Source organism: Pleurodeles waltl, chromosome 4_2 (assembly GCF_031143425.1).
Source record: "Pleurodeles waltl isolate 20211129_DDA chromosome 4_2, aPleWal1.hap1.20221129, whole genome shotgun sequence".
NCBI lineage: Eukaryota > Metazoa > Chordata > Amphibia > Caudata > Salamandridae > Pleurodeles > Pleurodeles waltl.
The window spans coordinates 135,555,453-135,573,260 of record NC_090443.1 but is presented as its reverse complement, the minus strand read 5'-3'; the positions used below and the strand labels follow the sequence as shown (position 1 = coordinate 135,573,260).

General features: G+C 42.0%; 1 protein-coding gene across 2 annotated transcripts in view; it reads right to left on the bottom strand.

The window, feature by feature from the left end:
* The window catches only part of LOC138292387 (leucine-rich repeat-containing protein 3-like), a 193,757-nt gene extending 176,434 nt beyond the window's left edge, over positions 1 to 17,323 (bottom strand). Inside the window, exon 1 of one of the 2 annotated variants that reach the window (XM_069230956.1) lies at positions 17,155 to 17,323. The gene's annotated coding sequence lies outside the window, so the exon portion shown is untranslated. The remainder of the gene's footprint in view (positions 1 to 17,154) is intronic. The other variant, XM_069230955.1, reaches the window with a different exon arrangement.
* Between the last annotated feature and the right edge of the window lie 485 nt (positions 17,324 to 17,808).

Sequence of the window (17,808 nt, the reverse complement as noted above, 5' to 3'; positions counted from 1 at the left end):
GTGGTAAAGTGCACAGAGTCCTAATGTCAACAAAAACAGATTCAACAAATCAGGAGGGGAGAAGGCAAAACATCTGGGGGTGACCCTGCAGGGAAGGCCAAGTAAAACATGACCCACCTCCAACCAACAGCCAGGGAGGATAATCAATACCTTTATGGGCTTCCTTGCTTTAAAGGCAGAACCTGGATAAGGGTTCTCTACTACAGAGTTACCGATCTCCTTTGTGCCCGAAGAATCGGAGCTTTCGGTCAAGGTGTTCAAGTGTACTGGCCCCATGTAACATTTATTTTATTACCAGTGTTTTTGTATAATTTATAGCCCATTCGTCCAATCAAGAATAATAATAATTCATAACTACTTGGATTATAAAGAAGTATCTCCTTCTATGGGTGAGTACAGTGTTTGACACAACTTATAAAATAGGTCATGGCCCTTTACTTGAAAAAAGAAACGAGACACATGGGTGCAATATACAGGTTCACAGATTTCTGGAGCACTTTTTGGACAGCATGCAAAGCATTTTTTAGCACCTAAGAGGGGTTAATGGTTAATTTTTAATTTTTAGAATAAGGAGAGGAATGTTGGACCAATTATTTACGTGCAATGTTTATTGTTGAGTGTTTTATGTATGTGTTGTACAAACAAAATTGTTTTGTTTTGCACTATTTCCCTTGTTTATATAATATATTGTTGTAATCTGATTGTTTTTTTTTTGTCAGGAGCTACAAAGATGATTAGACTAAGGAGTAATTAAATTGCGTGCTCAGTGATAGATTCATTGCTTCATTAGATGTGATTCATGATTGTATATCCTTTCCTACTATTTGACCAAATATTTTAGATATTTTTGTTCATTACCCAGGTCTAGTAGGGTTAACTGGGTAGACCCCTTCGGTTTTCCAATCTTGATTTGGCCAGCTGCAGCCTCATCTCCCTTTCAGCTCTCTGTCCTTCAGCTCCTCTAGGGACAGGCTGCTGGAAGACACAATGTCCCCTGCTCTGGAAGGGGGTGCTTCCTCTCTGGGGTGCTGCAGCCCAGGACCTGTGCCAGGGTCCTCTTCCAATTCTTCTGTAGCTTCTTCATCTCCCTGTTCATCTGCTGTGGCTTACAACTGATGAGCTTCCACAGAGGCTCTGAGGGTCTTCTGGAGCTTCGCCATTTTGGATCTCCTTTTTTCTGGCAGCCACTCTCCTTGCAAAATTCTCTGTACTGAGCTGCAGTGTAGCTCTCCAGGCTGCTGAGCTCAACCTCCATGCTTGAAGGCAGAGTCATATGTATAAACAGTCAGGTAGCACCAGAGTGGATTTGGTAATTGCAAAAATGGCCAATCAAGGAGAATTGTTTTTAAAAAAAGTTTTATTTTCTTATTGTGCGATTTTAATGTTACACCAAAACACTGTATGGTACTGCACAAACACAAGTACTGGATCCCACCACTGAACATTGGGTTGTTGGTGGGGAGGGGGGCGCTGAAACTCTACTCAAGCAACAGCCACTATCCTTGTCAGGGTGAACCACAAAAAGTCACTAAATGAACACGTGTTTAACCATCTTGTAGCTTGGGGAAAAAGTAGTCAGGCTAATTTTAAAGGCAATATATATTTAAGCAGCATTTAAACAATAAGAAAGTGATGATAACACAGGGCAAAGCCCCCACTCATTTTTTAAAAAAATAGATAAAACATAAAGAATTATTTTGACACCAAACCAACAAAATTCCGATTAGTAGAACCGGAATTATGAATTGTATATGTTTTTAGTGGAAAACAGAGCCTAAAAGATCAACGCAGCAACCACAGACATCTAGTCTCCCAAGATCTGGGCAAAGTTAAAAGTTATGGCTGACTGCAATGGAGTGCAGTTCAGATACACAAAGTGGATTGGGCCTGGACTCTGCTTACTTTCGAACTTGATAAACAACCCACGCAACACCTAGTCCCTCTATTGTGTGGCTGACTGGGAGGAATACATAAAGGCCAACTAACCGCCAACTACACCTAGTGATGTGACCCAGGAATACGCTGCAAGCACCAAATGGTTAGGATGAAAAAAAAAACACCTTTGCAAAAGTATCATTTTCAGAATTATGACTTAAAATCCGACTTTACTATTGAAGAGGATTTTAAATACAACTCCTCAGACACTAAACATGAATTTCCTACCTGTTCCTAATAAAATGTTAGCACTTATTAAATGTAATAATGTAAACCAATGTTATACTATGGGAGAGGTAGGCCTCGCAATAATGAAAAACTAATTTGTGAGTTTTTCACAACCAGGTTATGTACAATTTAAAAGTGCATATCCATTTTTTAAAATACAATGTACCTGATCCTGTGGACTGACTAGAGCCTTAAGGCTGACAAATATGTATTAAAAAGGGAGTTTTATGCCTTGTAAGGGACCCTATCTTGCCCAACCTTTGATGGTATAAATTTTCCTTGACTTTAAATCAATACACTATGCCGCAACAGTATAGTTCATTGTGACAGTGCCGTTTTCCTGGACTATAACATCAACACAACAGGCTGTTAGGTTCTGGGACTATACTGTTAATATATCAGACCGTAACAGTATACTAGTAGGTGGCTAATCCAACAATACCTAAGGCTGTGACAGTGTAGTATTCTCGGACTACACCATGAAAACTTCAGACTATCACAGCGTAATATTTCATGACTGTAGCAGCAACACACCAAACACAATATAATCTGTCACAACACTACAATGAACACACCGACTGTGACAGTATAGTATTCAAAGGCTATACCATAAACACACAATACAGTGGTAGAAAAATCAGCCATGACCTCACCAAGATAGAATGAGCTTTTAAGACTAAAACACAAACACACCATAACACGACAATTTAACCTGCAAACACTATAACAATAATATACCAGACAGACAGTCTCATGAACACTGGAGTAAAATCTCTCTAGATAACAACCTAAAAACAACATAAGGGTGCAGCATTGGTGGTCAGGACAATATCAACTTTACACCAGATACATACATTTTAATCCATTATGGCATTAGCATTTACATAACAAACTGACAGCATCATTTGTAGAGACTGTAACAAGAACATACCTGAGTGTGATAGCACCAACAATCTAGATCGGCGTTTCAACCAAATAGCTTCAATAAAAGTAAGACAATTTAACCTGAAAGGATACGACTTGACCCCACTAAACCTTCATATAACTTATCAGGACACCACCACAAAGCAACCCTATGTAACTAACAGCATTAAGGGCAATAAGCAAATTACAGTCTCACCATAATTTGACAGGTACACGATGAACCACCAGACTGTGACATTATCACCCTGCAGATCAGGATTAGATCACACTTCTGCTATCTTTTGATGATCATCTCAAAGACAAAGTAATCGCCTCGCTGCACAATACAGTGAATTACTGACCTCTAACAGCATCACCTGTTCAAAATATATAATAAACCACGAACTACAACAGTTTCACCAGTGCAATCTTTAGTTCACCTGTCTAAACTACTTAAAAATAACACCAGACTCCACAATAATTACTTGTCTGAACTATACAACAAAGCACCAGACTTTAAAAGCATTACTTTAACTTACTATTAAATGAACCACCAGTCTTTATCAGTAACACCTATACCAACAATAAAATAAACAAATACAATAAATAATCTGCCTGCTGTATTTATTGAGCCATAAGTCTGATACAGCCATCATTCCAAACTATAAACCTAAGTACCAAAACCGTGAAGGTAGTACCTGCCTAGACTATACAATAATTAACCAAACAGCAAAATCAGCTGCATAGTCTATACAATGAATTGCTGAGCTGTAACAGCATTGCCTGATTGTACTATCCCATAAAACACCAGTCTACAACAGTGACACCTATCTAGGCAATGTAATAAACAATCAGACTGCAATAGCACAGGGTACACTGTCCAAACAATGAACAAACAGCCTATAACAACATTCCCTCTTAAACTTATAGTGATATAGCACAAGACTATGAAAGCATAATCTCTTAGGACAATACAACAAACCACCAAACTGAAACTTGCCAAGTTTTGCCTATACATTGAACCACTGGCCTTTAACAACATCACCCATTCAGACTATAAAATAAAATACCGACCCCACCTACATCTCCTACCTTAATGTCCATACTATATACTACCTGCTGCAATTGCATCTTCTAAGAGGTCTCTACAATGTACTCAGAGTATACAACAGCACTGCGTGCTAAGGGTGTACAATAATCAGAACACAACAGCTTCACCTACCCATTTAAACAATCAGCCACCAGCATGTGACGGCATCACCTAGCCAGAATAAATATAGAATGAACGATCTGGCTGTAACAGAACCATCTACCCAGGCATTACAATAAGTTACCATACTAAAAAAGAAACATGCCCTGTGCGATCCTATACAATGACGCACAGGGCTATGATGACCACATATGTCAGACTATACAATGAACAATGAGACAGCAACAACACTCGTAATGGTACCCAAAACTGTTGCAGTTTAGAGTTCTGTTTGAGAAGCGACAGGGTTGGATTCCTAACAGAGTCAGGCATAGTTCTATGGTATTCTTTGTAGGGGTGTTGGTCTGATAGACTTTGCAGGGCGTAATGCTGACATTTTTATCACAAAAGCTAATAGCTTCCAAGCGAAACACCATAAACTGCTACTATGAATTTTTAGAAGCCACTCAATTCATATGAGGGGGAAAAAAGCATTGGCAAAGCCAACAGGTTTGCCATTGTGACCTATTGTCTATGCCAATTGTTGGTAGCAACCCTGAACAGCATCTCCAATGCTGGGCAGTATAGCTAAAGAAAAGCAAAAAAAACAGACTTATTACTTTCCTGCCTGTGTCATTTTGTATATTTGGTGCTCAATGCATGCATGGGCCTGCAAAATGATGTCACTGTTTTTTTTTATTTTTACTTACCGACCAGCGTACGATCAGTAATTAAAAATAAACCATGCAAAAGCTTTTTATTTTATTAAAGCAAGATGGGGGACTGGAAGCAACCAGGAGGCAGAAGCAGCAGAGCGGAAAAGCAACAGGGGGTTCTTTAGCAACACAGGGAAGGTGGAAGTCACAAAAGCAACATGCAGAGGGCGGGGAACACAGAAGTAGCATGAGGAGGGTGCTGTGACACACAGCAACAAGGAGAAGGCGGGAGATGGGGATGCAACATGTGGGAGGCCAGGGGGACATAGAAGCAACATGGGAGAGGATGGATAGAACACAGAAAAACACACAGGTGAGAGCAGATGGAACACAGAAAAGCACATGGCAGAGCACATCAGGAGAGTGGGCGGGGAGAAGAACACAAGGACAAGCAGCAGCATTTAGGCAGAGAGAAGTACACATGAGAGACGGATCCAAAACACATGAATGCTCTGTGAGTGATCACACAAAAAACTAGTAAGTCCCAGACATCGAGCACAGACACCAGGCAAACACATGCGTGGTAAAGAGGCAATACTCACTGGAAGGCGTTAGCGGGTCTGACCTTATTTGGTTTCTTATCTTTAATTTATAAGGGGACGTATTAGAGGTTCGATGGACCTTTTGACTGCGCTTACAGTAATTCCCACCATAAGACTCAATTTCAATACCAATCAATAACAATATCAATCAATAGAATCAATGATCTTGGGAGTCAGAAATTCCACACACCATTACCCCTCTGGCCATGAATAACCACACCTTTAGGTAAAAGTTAGAATGTTTATTTCCCTATATTAACAATGCTAAAATCATGTACCCTAGTATCAAAATCAGATGATAAACATACAGAAACAACACTGGTTGACCAAATCTCCTAAAGAATCTCAACTTAATGAAAGCATGGATCGTTACGCACTCTAGAATTACAGTACAAATCAATAGCAAGAATAATTGTGAAATAGAAATAGCATACATTTAGATTCAGCAAAGAAATTACCTCAACTGTTGTTAATAATTAGCAAACATCTCCTGTGAATCTCCTAAAAAACCTTCTGATTAGAATAACACGTTTGGGATTTATTCAAAACAATTTAGTCAACAAAAATTTGGAAAAACATCTAGCTATGGCTCTATAAAATTAGTGGTTGGTACCTAGGAACAAAAGACAAATTACATCATCAATAACGTTTGGTTAGTACCTCTCCTCGGTATGGATCAGCAAGCAACAACTGTCTATCTGTTCGTTCAGCATCAGCATCGGACCATGAAAGAGAATGGTTCAGAACAAGGGGACTCTAACTATCCGAATCATCGGTAAGGCATAGTCTATGGATCAGCATTCGGCATAAGTCTAAGCAATAGAGTTCAAAATAGAATTCTCTAAGAAAAGAATAATGATCATGGAAAAGAAGAATGATCGGAAAGGCGCTTCTCAGTAAAGAATTAGGAAAAATTAGTTCTCTTCTCTCTGTGCAGTCGGGCTAAGTTAAAATTCTCTAGAACTCTTCTCACGTTGCCATTGGTCAAAGAATTGTATGTTTACTTTAGTCCAGTGAAAGTAGAACTTCAAATCTAAGATATAACTAAACGGTCTTTCACATGTCGATGATTGGCTCCTTTTGTCATGTTCCCATCGTCGGACACGTCAGGTAACAATTTTGTATCTCTCTGTCCTTCAGTCAGTGCATCCATTATTAGGAACATCGCTTTCACACACACTAAACTCCACAATGTATTGATAGCTAATACAGCATTTTCTAGCAAACAGTTATCATGGGAAAGAAAGCATTTACTAGTGTTTGGTGAACGGAGGGGGACAATGCAAGTATTAATTTCTCTAAACAGCCATTTTATGTGAATTATATAAGCAGTGCAACTTAACATGAGGGTGTGCAACTAGGCCCAAGAGCTCGCTAACTTAAGGCCTACAATTTAATAAAGCAAATATATAATAAGAGATCATTAATATAACATACTACTACATTATTTTAAACATGAGCACGTCATTTCATATTAATAAGCAATTAATTAAGACACTTTGTGATTACTGATAGCCACTCAAGTAGGCACATTTTCAAAGTTGTGTATTATTTTCTATATTAATTCATTTTCTAAGCAGTTTCAACATTCAGAATACATGAATATTCATCAGTAAGAATTCAGCATGAACAATAGCACAAATACAAGATTGACAAGCTGGGACATGAATAAGAAGCAGCCAAATGAGAGGGACAAGGAAAGTCAACCAATAGCAATGGGCGGGCTTTAGGGTGCTTTATGTTCATGGTAAGACACAATATGCCTCGCAACAGACAGTGCATGCGACGTCTATTAGACTCGTCCTAAACAAATGACTATTAAGGAAATATATAGACCTTCAAATATGAACAACTCTGTTCTCAGTTTTGGTGCAGTGCATTCATATGAATCTCCAAGACGAAAATCACTTTCTCTAACCTCTAGCTTTAACCCTTTCTTCTCTCACTCTACTGATCAGCTCTTTCATCCACTCACTTTCATCCCCATTCACAAACGCCCTGACAATCTGTCAATCACAGTCATACTCAACTAGCTCTAAGACATTCACAACTCAGAATACACTCACACTAGACTACTTATCTGCTCAAAACAATATTACACTCTGAAATTCCAAGCTGCTACCTATGAACCAGACATCATCAGATGCCCGCTAACATTTCTTCTTGCACAATATCCTGCTATTCATATGTCTAGATATCCTGCATCTGGAAAGCGCCCAACTGTGTGGCTGACGGTGTGGTAAAGTAAGTTGGGAATTTCACCAAGAAGGAATTGTCTGACTTCGCCGGACTTCAAAGGCAAAGAAGAATCTTCATCGATCCAAAACTTCACACAGGGCTATAACTCGTGACAGGAAAACTCTCTGCTACCTTTTTTGGTACGGTTATTTTTATTAAAGTTATATAGTGATTTGTGCTCTCCACTTCACAGTTTCACATCACAATACAAATGGATTAGCCCAGTGTTTACAAACTGTGAGCGGATCACAAGCGGATTTTTGGTGGGTTGTGAACGTTCAAGTAATAATTAAAGATGTCTTTAAATTCTGTATTTATCTAGTCACATTTGCTTTGCTTCAAAGACAGAGATCAAATGTCTGGCCATTTTGTCTGACAAATTGCTGATTATGTTTTTTTACCATAGGGATTAGTGTTTACAAACTCCACTCACTTTGAAATCAGAGAAAGAAAAATAAAGTGAAGTATGTGACAATCTTGCTCAGGGATGTGGAATTCCTATCGCCCGACGCCCGGGACATCTTGTTTGGGGTCAAGGGCAACAAGTTTTTATGTTTACTTTGTCCTTGGGACAAGTAGGCCCAACCCTCTGCAGCACAAACCCTTTGGCTGCCTGTTTACAGAGAGTGGAACTCTCTGCAGTTGAGGTAATGTGTTGCCAATAGATAATGCTGTTCGAACTTGTATTTATGGTTCATTATTTGAAAGCCTTGATTATTAGGGTGAGTGCTGTAAATAAATGTTTTAAGGTCACACTTCACTACTGACGTTGGTTCCAGTACAAAAAAAAACAGCTGTGTATACACATGTTCGAAAACTTTAGGCTATGAGGCTAAGTATAATGCTCCCAGAATGCTCTCTGATTAGATGCAAATGAAGTGTCATTTAGTAAAATGTGTTGATGCATGCTAGTATTTCCCAAAAATATTTCTAATGGAAAATCAGTGTAACAATTTTCAACACGAATATGGGAAGCATGAAAATAAACAAACACTGACAAAGCCAACTGATCTGACATATTTTTATAAGTCTTTTAGTTTCATCAATGCGTGTCTTGTTTTGACATGGCTTTTGTAACACTTTATTGTTGTGGGAGCTACCAGGCCCTCAACATTGTAACAAACACTGCCAAAAAAAAAACCCACATTTTTTTAACTCTAAAAGCACATGTTACCACCAGTGGCATAACAAAGGCCCCGCAGCTGCCCTCCAGGGGGCCCCTTTAGCACAGCACCTGCCCTGAGTGAGTCTGGAGAGGGGGCTCCTCCATGTTCTTTGCAAAGGGGCAACCTCCAGTTTCGTTACGTCACTGATTGCCACTGTAGTTCCTGACACTGAACAAAACTACTTTGTGTGCCAATATGCTCCTTGTGGAAGAGCAGAAGGCAATCACTCACAGTAAAGCCAGCCAAAAGAGAGAGAAATAGAAGTTTTTATTAAACAAAATGTCTTTGTTAACACCAGACCTAATTAGGGACCAAGACCCACATGTAGGTAGCTTTTTGCATGTCACAAACAGCGACTTTCGCTGTTTGCGACGTACAAAAAGCACATTGCGATGCACAAACCCAGTTTTGCGATTCAGTAACCTGGTTACCGAATCGCAAAACGGGTTTGCGAGTCGCAATTAGGAAGGGGTGTTCCCTTCCTAATTGCGACTCGCAGTGCAATGTAGGATTGTTTTGTGACCGCGAACACGGGCGCAAACCAATCGCAGTTTGCACCCATTTCAAATGGGTGCTAACACTTTCGCAAAAGGGAAGGGGTCCCGATGGGACCCCTTCCCCATTGTGAATGTCACTGTAAACATTTTTTCAGAGCAGGCAGTGGTCCTAGGTGGGCATTTGCGAAGCCCTTGCGAATCACAGATGGTGTCAGGGACACCATCCTACATTCGGATTTGCGACTCGCAATTTGCGGGATTGCAAATCTGAACCTACCTACATGTGGCCCCAAATTCTTAAAGAAAGTCACAAAAGTGCAACCATGGTATATGTCGTACCCCTATAAAATATTTGTGAACTGTATTTTAGCATGGGTAAATACGCATGTGTAGATTTGCTCATGTGAAAATCTATTGAGCATCTGCAAGTTCATTTTCCCTCCGGCCACTTTCTTCCCAACCCTGGAAGAAGTTCTTATTCTGCCATTGTCCGGAGTAAATGTCCAACCTTTCTTATTATGGGAAAATATTAGAGAGAAGCTGGTGAAAATCTTTAAAACGTGCAGGTTAGTAGGTTTGCAGACTCAAAGGCATTCCAGCCCTGGAACTATTGCTTACTGCTTCCTCCAGCCCCAGTATGCAGATCTGCAGAAAGGTGGCAAAATAAGGAAATTGCTACAGTAGGGATTGAAACTGCAAGTATTCAAGCCCTATTATGGTAGTAGCCCTGGCATAATCAGAGAGGCTATTATCAGAGCTCTTACATAATGAGATTGCTGCCATAATTTGTCGCCACACTACATGGCACCAAAGGGACAAGTAGATCTTTTTACAGGACAAGTAGATTTGAGAAGCAACCTGTCCCCTGGACAAGTAGATATTTTAATAAATTCCACACCCCTGTTGCTGGGGTAAAGGGAGAATGAAAGGAAAGGCTGTATGATGTCATTTTTGTAACTCACAACAACATGTAAATACCTTTAAACAAACTGTACCCATTCAGAAATGGGAAAGCAAAGATGAAGCATTTTTTTTATTCTTAAGTGTGATGAAATCAAAAATTTCAATAGGATCAAAACAAATCAAAACACTTTATTTGGTGATGCACAAATGACAAAAATTCACTGAAACCCAGTTTCCACACATTATCTTTTGTGTGCAATATAGTTTTATAAGTCGTACTGGTGCCTGTGCAAATTTACTGGCCATTTCAGTGGAACATGTTCTGTCTGTAAATGACAGTGCACTGACGGGATGCTTTGAATCCATAAGAATATCACTCATCTAGTGGAGTCCATTAAAGCTAGGTTTATGTTTGTCATTCTTTAAATTGGGTCATGGTTCTAAAAAGTTTGGGAAGCACTGGATTAGCCACTACAACATCCAAATATTGAGGTCTCATATCACCTGTCAACAAGGTTCCCCATGAAATACTAATAAAGCCTAAAACTAGGCATTACCATAATATATTCCTGAAGCTACATCCTAGTCCAGGCCTGAACATTTTCCATAACATTCCTGTGAGCTAGGCCTTTGGTAGAGCTTGACAAACATCTTATAGCAATTGTCATGAACTGGTCGCAAATATCATGGAAAAGGCAAACAATGAAAAGAAAACAAATAGCAAGTTTCTCCTGAGACAAAGCCAAATAAAAAACAAACAAAAAGTAAACGAAAAAATAAAAAACTAAATGTTTGACTCCACTTTAGCATCTACCTATGTGGTAATTTTATAGGAGACAGTGCTCCTGAGTATTCCACAACTAAGTTAAGTTATGGTGTGCACTGGGGAGAAGGACAACCCTCCCTAGAGGGAATTAAATGTAGCAATTGCTGGCACCTACAAAGAATAGTATTTCAGCTCAAACACCAACTAATAGAAATCAAATTATCTGTGGCCCTGGATGAATTGGGGGCAAAGGATACTTTGGGACATCACAGAATATGGAAAGAATGAGGCAGTAACTCCAACAGGGATGATGTATAATGAAAGAGTAGAGCCCAGACCTTTGGAATGCTCTCAAGGGTGCGGGTGGAGGTCTCGGAACGCCACAATAAGGTGTATGTTGCATCGGAGAAGTAAGAGAAAAGGCAGGCAAGGGAAGAGGCAGAGATACCCAAGTCAGCCATTATTGACTGGAGAATGCTTTGGTTCATGATGTTGACGGCACACAGAGATCGAGCAGTTTAGCGGGTAAAAGGAAGGTGTGCTTGTGAAAAAGCGGGAAGGGTGATGTTAAAGATCCTTGTGGCATACTCATGTTATGTACTGATCATTTAGTGCATAAGGGAGGGTCTCATTGGACCAATGGTTGGTCTCAGGGAGGCGGGACAGCTAAAGAGTGAGCCAGGCTGAGGTCTCTTGGGAAGTTTCCTCTGGCTCCAAGCACAATGCTGTCAATGCCTTTGTACTGTAAAATAAGGTTCATTTATATGATGCAGGTAAATGAGGGGATGTCTTTATTGCACAATTGGGGCCCTTTAAGTGTAGAACCATTTGCCAACAAATCTCATGTGAAATGTCTAATTTGCATTCTAAATGGGGAAGATCTTTGCTCCTCGGGAAGCAGACTTTGGAAGGGCACTGAGGATTCCAGCTTTTCTTTGCCTTGCCATTATTCAGCTCATTCTCAGAACCACTAACAAATTATTAAAGTCTACAGTTTAGCATGAATGGGAGCTATGGCTGAAGGCTCTGACTGTGATGGGGGAAAGAAGTTGATATTTATGAGTCAGGGTGATACTCAGAACAGGCCCGGTTCCAGGAATATTTATCCGGATAGACCAAGGGTGTGTTCAGGTGGGAGAATGTGTGCCCTATTTTTTGGCAATTCTGCAAGTAGCCTACAATCGCTAAATTTACATTATATTTTCCTCCAAACAGTGATACAGCGCATGTGGCAAGTTATTTGTGAGTAAAAGCTATGTCAATACCATACCCTTCAGGCTCAACCTTTATAATTCCCAGCAGGCCGGGCTTCAACAAAAGCACCTAGATACCAAGCAGATTGTAATAGTAGTTCAAGTTTAAGGAGATCCTGTACCCACACCCAACCCTTAGCATATTTGCACTAGGAAGACCGACTGTTTACTCCTTGGAATATGCCCAACACTTCTTTGCGCAGTGTGAGCTCTGTAACTGTTTATTTTCACGTCATTTTTTTGCTTTCATTGATAAAAAAAGTTTAAAAAATAGCAACCCAATTGCAACAAAAGAAAGCAATATACCTGGTATCTGATGGCAGTTTTTATAAATGGTAATTGGTCAAAAAGGTATCTTTTCGGCATATCACACAGAGAGCCCTGGGGGCGCATTGGCCTGCTTTGTGCACCCTGGGGTACTAGGGTATTGCGGAGGGCGAACTTGTTCTGACCCTTCTCTAATACTGATGGCGCACATGTAGAGCCAGCGCTATCTTCCGTGGGCATTCCCTCTTTTTCATGGGAGCCTGGCCCCATGCAAATGAGGCAATGACTTTGCCTCTGTAACCACACCATATCATGGATGCGGGCACAGGGACAAATAGACCCTCAGGATACGCACTGACAAAACACCACAAAAACGTGGTGAACAGTCTGTGTGCCTTCTTGAACCAGCCTTCTGAACAGTGCTAAAGAACTACCATGGACCCCCCAGACGTCGCCCTGCAGGCAGGTGCAGGCACTAACTGCACCCATCTGCAAGGGGATCTCACTCCGCTCTTTAAATTGCAGGCATCATTACACCTGCATTGTGAAACACCATTTCTATACTGATAAACAGCCGTTCTGTATATCACTGAAAGTGCTGCCCCAGGGCAGACGCAGGTTCCTGGCAGTCCCGAGGACAGCGCATAATCATAACAGGGTGTGTGGTCCCTGTTTGCACACAGCGCACCTGTTTACAGGTGCGCAGTGATGCAAACAGGAACAGTGCTCCCTATCTGTAATACAGTCCCTGCTGTTCTTTGAATACTCTCTTACAAACAAGGCCATACATAAGTTTGCTATGAGCTCCATTTCATGTGCTAAACTGGTCAAATTCTCTTTACACTCATTGTGGGACGGAAAGGTGTGAGGACAGGAGATAGTGTTGAAAAGGTGCTCTTACAGGTTGCAGTTGCAATCCCTATAACACTGCAGATACATACATTTCATGAAGTAGTGGGAAAGCTTCAGCATAACCATGCACCAGTTCACAAATGGCAATATCTGCACCTGTATAACTTGTTGAGGTGAAGTGAGATATTTGTCTTCAGGGTGTGGAAGCATGAGGTGGTGACAGCACTGACCATTATGAACAACTCCCCCTGTGGAAAGACTTATGGTGGCCTTCTGAACTAGGACCCGCACCCACTCAAATAGACCAAACTTGCAAACTTGGTATTATCCTGGACAGAAAGGTCCCCATGAAAAACCAGATCAACACAGTCTCTTCGGTCAGCATTCCTCACCCTTTGCATGCTGCATGAGCTCTTCAAATGACTCCCCGTCAACACCAGACGAACCGTCACTCAAGCCATTGTCACCAGCCTGCTGGACTACGTTAACGCACTCTATGTAGGAATCATCACGCACCACCTGAGGAGACTACTGAGCATACAGAATTCAGTGGCCAAACTCATCCTCCCCATATGGACTCGCACCACCACCCCATCTCAATAAGCCCCACTGGCTCCCCATTCAGAAGAAATGCCAATTTAAGATGCAGATCCGCACCTACAAAGCCCTTCACAATCGAGGACCAGCATTCATCAATCACTGCCTGAACTTCCACCAACCTTCCGCTTCCCTCTCCCTCCCACACACCTCCTGCCTCCGCCAAAGCACCAGTACAGGATGCTCCTTTTCCTATCTTGCAGCACAATCCTAGAAATACCTCCCCTTTACCTATGGACCTCATTCTCTCTTCTGGAATTCAGGAAAGAACTAGAGGCCTGGCTGTTCAACTGAGCACTCAAAGCAGCAATGTCCCTAGCGCCTGGATACCTTCATGGGAGATTAGCTGTGCTCTATAAATCCTGATTGATTGAATGTAATCAAGCACTATTTAGGAAATGTGATCAAATAGAACAGATGAAATTTTGTCTTAAAGATTGTACATATTTAGTTTTAATACAGCTGTATAAAGTATGTGCTGCGATGTACGAAAACACTATTTATCTGAAAATCATACTTTTTGGCAAAACTTTAGCAATATAAATTTTAAAATGTTCCTATGGAATTAATTATTAGGTTCTGAGGTACGTTTGGATAATTAGCCTTAATGCCACCTTGTGTATATCATGCCACATTGTATAACTCTTGGTAGCTTTTTACTGAACTGGATTTTGATCAGTGCCCTTACTAGTGCATGTGAAGAGTAAGATCACTATAAACAGGACCCATGAAATTATGCCTGTGGGGAGGACCGAATTATGCAGCAGAGTTTACAGAATTATGCAGCAAGGAAAGACAAATAATAAGGCTTAATGAGCCACAGTTTGTGATAGTACTACTTCATTACTTAGTCATTTTGTTTTTTTGCACCTCACTCTCTGGGCACAGGCTGCACTTCAGTAGTACAAATTTCCAACCCAAGAAAAGCAATAAGCAACAGAAAGCCTTTCAGCCTTTGCAAACGTTCTTAAACTGTGCAGCAACATGTGTTGCAGTATGTTTAAGCAACTTTTCATGCAATTGAGCTAGAAACTTTTTTTTAAACTGCAGATTATGCAGATAGTGGATTATGTGGCAAATCCATAACTATACGGAAAATGCCATAGTCGCATAATTACAGTATTTCCCACTAGGACCTGAGAATGTGCAATTTACTGTAACAAAATATCAGAAAATGAAATGTGCATGTTTGTAACCCTGCCACACTGGTGAGAATAAACTGAGCCCAGCAAAATTCCTTACTGGACATAAAACCGTCATTTACTTTACCACAGGATCTAGCAGATCACACATATTCCAGTAGACACTGTAATTCCACTTTATGACTGCTCATCCAATGAGGCTTGAACTGCCTAGAGTCTGAATAATGAATGTAATGCATGTCCCATTCTACAGTTTATTACTGTGCGCATCCTACACAGACTAAATTACATAAAACTCTCAGTACCCTCACACAGAAATAGCCATAATTGGGATGCAGAGGCCATTCATAGTCCTGGGCCCTGGTGCCACTGCACCTGCTGAATCATTTGCATGAAAACCCTATTCCCTCTGCCCCAACACATACTACTCCAATACAGCGTGCCTCAGACACAAGCTAGGGTTGCACCGGGCTGTGTTTTTTTTTTTTTTTTTTTTACTAGCGTGACCAATATTTTAATGTCTCGGCCAGATCAAATACATGGAAAATAATCTAAAAACGGTATTTTCTCCCTATCAGTACATCAGCAAAACAGCTATTATCATAACAATTAATTTTAAAATGTATTCTAGAGGTCCCTTGATGACCCCTGCCTGATATTTAAGGTAAACAACGTGAACAAAAATCACGTTTGGCCGTCCATATGGAGGACGCACTTAACAGGTGCTTTCTCCGTGGACTCTTCTGCCCTCGCTGGAAGGGCCAAAGGTCATGTTTGAGTGGGCCTGCCCACCGGCTAGAACCGGGCATGGCTCAGAGGACCTGAGCTGAGAGGGTTCTTGGATGGTGTTGATGTGCTGAGGTTTGGAACTCACGTCGGGGTGGACTCAGTTTTGCGGCTGTGATTTGTGCTTTCTTGAAGACAAGGTTCTGGGCAGGAGAGCAGTGGCATATTTGCTTCTAAGGAACTGAGTTCTAAGGCTAGAGTCGTGGGTGGAGGGGATGTGCTCTGCCTTCGTTGTGGTGGTTTCTGTCAGTCAAGTGAGCTCTAGCTGACTGAGCTCTGGTGGATGTAGATGGTCGAGCTATACTCTGAGCTCGGAGCTATGGTGTTGTAGGCTGATTCAGGGGTTCAGCACTATCTTTAGTGGGTGCAGTCCTCTGCAGAAGGGGTTGTGCTATCTCGTTTGTGCTCTGGGGGATCTAGCCATGGGTCTTTAATAGCCATGTATTTCTGTCTGTGATCTGGGGGCTCAGTTTCACGTGATTCAGTGCTATGCTTAACAGGGCTGTGCTCTAGGGATGTACTTGGTTTGCTATGATTTGAGTGAGGGCCACGCTCGGGAGTCTTTGCTCTGGGGACTAGGCTTAAAGCAAGAAGCTCTACGGAGCTGTAGTGTGTAGGGGATAAACTCTGGGCTCGGCGTGCTCTGGTGTCGTGGCTATGCTCCGGGGCTCGTAGTCAGGGTGAGCTGAACACCAGGGTGGGGTAACATCTAGGGACCAGTGGTTTGCGTAGCTTCCTATACTTAGAAGGAAAGCTGTGATGTGGGGTGCGGAAGGGTGTTTTTCCTCTAATAAGGGATGTCCTGGGTGGTGATGGCTTCTGTTGGTGGGTTATGGGGTGGGGTGTTATGAACTCTGGGGATCAGTGCGCTCGGGAAGGCTGAGATCAGAGGAGATCTGCTCGACGCTTGTGGGTGCTTGGGTTAGCGGGGGCTATGAGCTGGGTTTGAGCTATTAGGCAGGGATGCTGAGGTCGCTTTAATTGGTTTCAGTTGGTTTTAGTCAGTGGTTACTATAAAAAATACAGCTCGTGAAGGGCTCTGACAAATAGGGGCGTTTCACCCTGGATAGTGATGCGATTGAGGGGAGCCGCAATGTTAGGCAAGAGGTGAAGTGGCGCGTCTGGGTTCTAGTAAGGGGGTATGGTTGGCAGAGATTCCTCTGCGCCTCCCTACCTGTTTCGGGGTCTTCACGGCGCGTTCCGTCCAGCACCCAAATCCTGGTGAGCAGCTACCAGCGCCGGGTGCCTCCGGCACGGCTCCGTTCAGCAGCCAGACACGCCCCCCTGCCCCTCAAACAGAATGCCGCGCACGCCCAATCCTGCCTCCATCTGACTCACCGACCTGCAACAGCAAAACAGGACCCTCAGCATCACTGACCACGCGCAGGGACCCCTCCCACGCCACGCCCCCGTGCCCCTCAGCCCCTGCAGACCGCGCCCCTCTGTCACTCAACCGCAGCCGAACACGCCTCTGACCTAGCCCCGTCGCTCGTCACCAGCAGGTGGTGTCCCCCAATCCCCGACTGGCGCTCGCAAATGACAGCAATGGAAATAAAGGGAAAAAAACACTAAACGCACACAAATGTTTGACCACACTCGGGAAGCAGTAACTGGCAGGCTCTGGATTTAGGCGGACCTTAACTGTAGGGTGTGTATATAATGGGGAAGATGAGACGCGTTTCCGCTTTAAATTATGAATTTAGTAGAAAATGCAACTTCAAGGAGTTTGCAATGAAACTTCAAAATCGCTTTATGACAACACACACCAGAGTATTCAATTTCAATCATTTATTTAGTCACCAGTTTAAAAACTCATAGTAAATTTATC